Source organism: Oryctolagus cuniculus, chromosome 19 (genome assembly GCF_964237555.1).
Source record: "Oryctolagus cuniculus chromosome 19, mOryCun1.1, whole genome shotgun sequence".
NCBI classification, from domain to species: Eukaryota; Metazoa; Chordata; class Mammalia; order Lagomorpha; family Leporidae; genus Oryctolagus; species Oryctolagus cuniculus.
In genome coordinates, this window is record NC_091450.1 from 14102306 (window position 1) to 14109460 (window position 7155).

Consider the following 7155-nt stretch of genomic DNA (forward strand, 5'->3'; position numbering starts at 1 on the left):
AATGCCGAATGCACCAGAGGCTGCAGCCATTTCTGGCCCGCGGGCTCTTGGTGGTTGGTGGAGGGCAGGGCAGCACCTGAGTCAGCCCGGGGCACACCCCTCTACCCAGCAGGAGGATGAGTAACCTGTCACTCGCGGACTTTACCGTCCACTCGGGCAGCCACTTAAAGAACTGTTACACAACGCAGAAACCACATGTGGATACCCTGCCCTGGAATTTATGGCTGTCACAGCCACGCACAGGATCTGTCTCTCCTTTGTCACAGTGCTAGAAATTCTGACAATAAGAGGAGTCATTTTCATTCCCATTCTCTTTGGGAATGCAAATGTCTGGGGAGAATGGGGTATCTGGTAGTGGCCCCTGTTGCCCCCCACACACACCACCACCACCAACCCAGGGCCTCAGGGACACAGGTCAGCGGGGAGGGACAGGTGCCAGGAGCATGTGGACCCCAGCTGGAGGGCTCGCAGGGTGTGGTAGCCTCTGGCTGCAGCTACGAGGTCTCACCCATGGGTGGGCCAGGACATTCCTGGCTGGAATAAAGATGGACGTGAAGTGCCAGGACTGGCTTGTAATGGGAGCAGAGGTGAGGCACAGCGGAGATGGGGTGGGCAGGAACAAGGCAGAAGGTCAAGGATTCAGCTCAGCGTACCGGGCAGTGGCGCGCTGGCTTGTTAAATGGTTAAGTAGAAACTGAACCACAGTTAGAGGTGTCCATGTGGGATGGCGAAGGGGTTTTAAGTGAAGACCACAGGGCTCAGGGACACCTGCGGACCAGTGGTGGACCCCAGCCTCATTTCATTCAGCCCTCCCCACCACTGTGAAGTGGACGTCATTGTTATTATACCCACCTTACAGCTGGGGGAGCTAAGGCCCAGAGGGCTAAAGGGCCGTGGGCTGGGGCCACACACCTGCAAACAAGCAGCGTTGGAACTCAGCGGCGCCAACTTCCGAAGCCAGTGACTTGGGTCTTTTTGCTCCTCAAACTCGGTGAAATGTCATCTCACAATCTTTTTCCCTAAACCCTTTAGACAGGGCAACTCGCTCTGCAGATTACGTCACCTCCACAATCATGGTTACACAAATATACAGAGAAATGTGCACAGCATGAGCAGAGCTCCGTTTCTCACAGTAAACACGTACAATCCTATCAGCTTAAATAACACGGATTTTTATCTTCGCTATACACTTTCCTACCAAGCGAAAGAGCTTCCAGTTAAAGATAAGGCATACCTTGTTTTTCAAGGAATTCTTCACTGAAGGCCAGGAGTGAATAATTTGCAAAAACCAAAACATTCCTTTCCTTGGGGGCTGGTAGTTTGTTTTTATTTTTGTTTTAATGAGTCCTTTTAGACTCAAATATATGCAAAGGTATTTACACTGGGGTTCATGGTCATGGGTTAAAGATGTGCAAACAGTGTTAGGAAAAATACAGACCTACATCCAAAAAAAATCTTTATCTCCAAATAAATTTTAAATGAACCAAAGGTCAAAATGTAAAAGAGGTCGTAAAAGCTCTAAAATAAAACATGGGTGAAAACCTGGAACCGGAAAAGGGGAGAGGTGTGACAGGTGTTCTTGACACTTCCTGTGGAGGAAAGAGTTCTGTCAGTGAGAACCAGATGAAGTCTAAGCCAGGAAAGAAAAACGATTGCTGGGAACAAGGTTAAAAGACAAATCAACAATTGGGTGAAAAACTGGACATAAAAATACAGTGTTAACTACCTCTACCATGGTAACATCTCAGTCAACGCAAAAAGTCACTGAGAAAAATGGGCAAAGGATACAAAAAATTCATAAATAATACATTCACAATAACATATCCATAGATATTCATGGTTACTAAAGAAAGAAATGAATTTGTTAACATCAATATGAGTTCTTTTTTCATTTGGGAGACTGGTAAATCAAAATGGTTAGGTGGGAACCTTGGGGCAAATCTGATGTGAAGAGATAACACACACACATGCACACACATACACACATACATACATGCACATACACACAGAAATACACACATATGTCATACATACATACACTTACATGTATATACATATATGCACATACACAATGTGCGTCAAAGAGTAAAATATTGCATGCTTAGGACCAATAACTCTTTCTAGAAAGTGACCCCCAAGGACACAGCTGTGAAGACTGACACACAAGGCTGCTCAATGCCACGCCATTTATAACAGCAAAATTAACATGGAGGCAACACCCACGTACACTAATAGAATCCCTAGTGGAGCAGTTTTTTAAATTGCTGATGTGGATTAGGAGTTGGCCAGCCACAGCCTGTTGGCCAGCCCTGGCCAGTTGCTTGTCATGTATGAACCACAAATGGAGAAAGTTTTTTTTTTTTTTTTTTTTTTTTTTTTTTTTTTTTTGACAGGCAGACAGTGAGAGAGAGAGACAGAGAGAAAGGTCTTCCTTTACCGTTGGTTCACCCTCCAATGGCCGCCGCAGCCGGTGCGCTGTGGCTGGCGCACCGCGCTGATCCGGAGCCAGGAGCCAGGTGCTTCTCCTGGTCTCCCATGGGGTGCAGGGCCCAAGCACTTGGGCCATCCTCCACTGCACTCCCTGGCCACAGCAGAGAGCTGGCCTGGAAGAGGGGCAACCGGGACAGAATCCGGCGCCCTGACGGGACTAGAACCCGGTGTGCCGGCGCTGCAAGGCGGGAGGATTAGCCTAGTGAGCCACGGCACCAGCCGGAGAAGGTTTTAATATTCTAAATAATTAGATATCTATATAACATTCATTTGTTCCACAAAGTCTAAAATATTTACTATGTGGCCCTCTAAGAAGAAAAACAGACTGAGGGTGCTTTGTGGCATAACAGTTAGGTCGCCACCTGGGACACTCACATCCCATATCAGAGCGCCTGGTTGCAGACCCAGCTTCTCTGATTCTGATCCAACTTCTGTCTAATGAGCACCATGGAGACAGCAGATGATGGCTCAACTGCTTGGGTCCCTGCCACTACGTGGGAGACCTGGATTGAGTTGGCTTCAGCCTGGCCCAGCGCCGGCTGTTGCAGGCATTTGGAGAGTGGATTGGTGACTGGAAGATTTCTTTGTGTCTGTCTGTCTGTCTCTGCTTTTAAATAAAATGAAAATAAATAATTTTGTTTAAAAAAAAAAACCTACCAATCACTATTTGTAGATATATATGTATTGCAGAAATTTTGGAGTAACAAGTTTGTAAAAGAGAATATATCATATGATTCCACTTAGGTAATATTAAAGACCTATATCACAGAATGATCCAACATACAGAAACCAATGTCATTATCTTCGAATAGTGCAAAAATCTGTATTTTAGGTTCTACTCATGGTCAATTAGAAAGGCTTAACTAAGTCAAAAGACATCACAGTCCATATGTCAGTTCTCTGAGTTTAATGCCTCCCTGAAGAGGATGTGGAGTTTGGGAGAACTAGGCAAAATTATATTAAATATATTAGTTATAATAACACCACCTAATAAGCACACACACCTTAATCTTGCTGGCTTCAATATGGTAGGTGATTTTAAAAAAATCATTCCTAGGCATTCAGAAGGAAGCCATTTCCTTCCATCTTGGGTCTCCACTAATTTTTTAAAAATTTATTTATGTATTTACTCAGTTGAGAGGTAGAGAGGCAGAGAGAGAGCACTTGCTGGTTCACTCCCCAACAGCCATCTGGTAGCTGGTAGCTGGGAGCTGGAAACACAGTCCAGGTCTCCCACGTGAGTGGCAGGGGCCACATGAGCAGGAAGCTGGAGGTAGGAGCCGGAATTGGGTATTGAACCCAGGCACTCCAACATGGGATGGGGGCATCTGCGCTGGCATCTTAGCCACGGGGCTGAATGCCTGACCCCACAACCACCCTGGGTCACCAGAGAGGGAGAACTGGACACCCAGGGAAGCAGACCTGTCAGCCACATGGGGCCAAGGCGGACTCACATCGTTTTTGCTCACACCCCACTAGTGAGAATGAGTCTCACGGCCACATCTGAGATGAAAGGGGGCCTCGATTCTGACGGCCGCTTCCCCTCACCCCTGCGGAAGGGGAGTGAGGCTCTCTGGGGGTGGGCTGACTCCATCTGTCAGTGCTGGACTCCCTAAGGGTGAGTGAAACAAGCCAGGAGAGCGATGAGAAAGAGAGGAAATTAATTCTACCAGGCACCAAATAAGAGCAATGAAAATAGATGAAATAGTTCAGGACTTGGGAAGAAATAGATACCTTCGCCCCCAGAATTGGATAAACGCCCTAGGAATAGCCCCAAATATTTTCAGGATTTTAGTTGATGATAGAGGTAGAGTTTCAAATCAGTGGGAACCATAGGCTAATCTTTGGGGGAAATTAAAAAAAACTACTTTATTATCTCTTTTGTTCTAACAAAATAATTCTCAGATAGGGCAAACATTTACATGTAAAAAGATGTGGATTCAGGCATTTTTACTAGGGAAATGGGGACAACTTTGCTGAGCAAGACACAAAATACTGAAAATAACAGAAAAAGGCAGAAAAGCTTCACAAAGGTGCAAAAGCAATCCCAAGAGGAAAATAAAGACCCAAACCACAGTGAAATCTCCCCTATGCCCTGATCCAAATGGCGAAGAAGTTTAAAAAAAAAAAAAAAAAAAAAAGAAGCAGTAACAGCACACGCTGGCAGAGATGTAGAGAAACTGGGTCCCTAGGGTTGCTGGCGGCAATGCTCAGCCATTCTGGAAAAGTTTGACAGATTTATTAAAAAAGAAAAAAAAATTTACCTATGACAAAATAAACTAGCATTGGATTATAACCCAAGGCATAAAATCAATGGGTAAATGCATACCGATGTAAACAAATACGTGACCAAATAAGTAAACACATGGAGAATAAACAAATGCCCCAGGCAGAAGTAATTCCAAGTCGTTTTCATAGAAAGAGTGGGCTGTGCCTGGTGGCTTCCTCCCAAGAGTGCAGTGAGGAATGGAGTTAGGGCCGGGGGTGTGGACAGCTGGCAAGCTGCTGCTTGGGGTGGAGTCCCAGCTCTGCTTCCCATTCAGCTTCCTGCGAGTGCACACCTGGGGAGGCAGCAGGTGAAGGCTGAAGTGCTTCGATTCCTGCCACTCACATCAGAGACCTGGGTTGAGCTCTGGGCTCCTAGCATCAGCCTGACCTAGCCCAAGCTGCTGCAGGCATTCAGAGAGTGAACCAGCAGATGCAAGATTGATTCTCTCTCCCTCTCTCTCTTCCATTCCTCCCTCTGTCACTGTTTCAAATAAATCAAAATTAAAATAACTTTTTACAAAAAGAGTCCCTTTAGTGGCAGGTGTCTGCCTACCGACTATGACGCTGCTGTGATGCGCCCCCCCCCCCCACCACATCGCACTGTCGGAGTTTGAACCCTAATGCCACTCCGGATTCCAGCTTCCTCCTTCTTGGGAAGCAACAGGTGATAACTTACCCAAGCACCCAGGTGGGAGACCAAGACTGAGTTCCAGCTCCCACCTGGCCCAGCCTTGACTGTTGTGGGCATTTGGGGGAGTGAGCCAGCAAATGAGAGTTTCCCTCTCTCCCTCTCTTCCCTCCCTCCCTCCCTCTCCCTCTCCCTCCTTCCTCTCTTCCCCCAACTCCTTCCCCCCTCCCCCGTCTCCCTCCTCACTCCCTCTCTCTCTCCCTCTTTCCCTCTTCCCTCCCTCTCTCCCTCTATTTCTCTCATTCCCCCTTCCCTCCCGCTCTCTCTCCCCTCCCCTTTCAACCAAATCCATTTTTTTCCCCTAAGAGTATGCAGCAGAGAATCCTGAAAACCATGTCTTGGCCAGCGCCACGGCTCACTAAGCTAATCCTCCGCCTTGTGGCGCCAGCACACCGGGTTCTAGTCCCGGTCGGGGCACCGGATTCTGTCCCGGTTGCCCCTCTTCCAAGCCAGCTCTCTGCTATGGCCCAGGAGTGCAGTGGAGGATGGCCCAAGTGCTTGGGCCCTGCACCCTCATGGGAGACCAGGAGAAGCACCTGGCTCCTGGCTTCGGATCAGCGCGATGCGCCAGTTGTAGCGCGGCGGCCATTGGAGGGTGAACCAACGGCAAAAAGGAAGACCTTTCTCTTTCTCTCTCTCTCTCTCTCTCTCTCTCTCTCTCACTGTCCACTCTGTCAAAAAAAAAAAAAAAAAAAAAAAAGACAAAGTTACGGAAACGGAGAAACATCATCAGGGTTTGAGGAGGTGGGGGCAGGGAGCGGATGGGCGGGCTTGTGGGAGCAGAGCCTTCTGTTTGGGCCGCACCCGCACCGCTGTCCAAAGCCTGCCTGGTCGTGATCCTGAACTACAGTTTGCTACAGGAGGAAACCCGAGAAAGGGACCAGGTGTCTCTGCATCTTGCCTCACAACTGCCCGTGGATTTATAGTGACCTCAGAATGAAAATCTCAGTTTAAAAAGAGAAATCAGGTTTCATAAAAAGTACAACACACAAAGACAAAAGTCAACTGGAAAATATTTGCCACACATGTGACAACTACGGCTCTTGTTAACTACATTTTTAAAAAAGACTTAGTTATTTATTTTGAAAAGCAGAATTATGGAGAGAGAGGGAGAGAAAGAGAAGAGAGAGGTTTTTCCTTCTGCTGGTTCACTCCCCAAATAGCCACAACGACCAGTTCTGGGCCAGGCCAAAGCCAGGAGCCAGAAGCTTCATCAGGATCTCCCACATGCGTGCAGGGGCCCAAGCACTTGGGCCATTTTCGCTGATTTCCCAGAGTGGCTTTACCCGTTACACCAAAATGCTTGCACAGCTCTTATTAATTTCTTTTTGTTTTTATTTCAATTTTTGATCAGTTTTTAACAGATACAATGTGATTTGAGGATGCAATTCTAGGAACATAATGATATTCCTCCCTCCCTCTCTCCTCCTGTCTCCCTCCTACTTGCTTTCCTTCTTTTTTTTCTTTTTTTTAGTTTTTGTGGTAACATATTTTAAAATTGTATTACAGTAAAAAAAATTAAAAAGGCTTAATACTTTGCCAAGTAAGTTCACCAACGGCCGGCTCTGTGGAGCAGTAAGCTAAGCTTCTACCTGCAGTGCCTATATCCTGTATGGATGCCAGTTTGTGTCCTGGTTGCTCCATTTCCAATCCAGCTCTCTGCTATGGCCTGGGAAGGCAGTGGAAGATGGGCCAAGTGCCCCTGTACC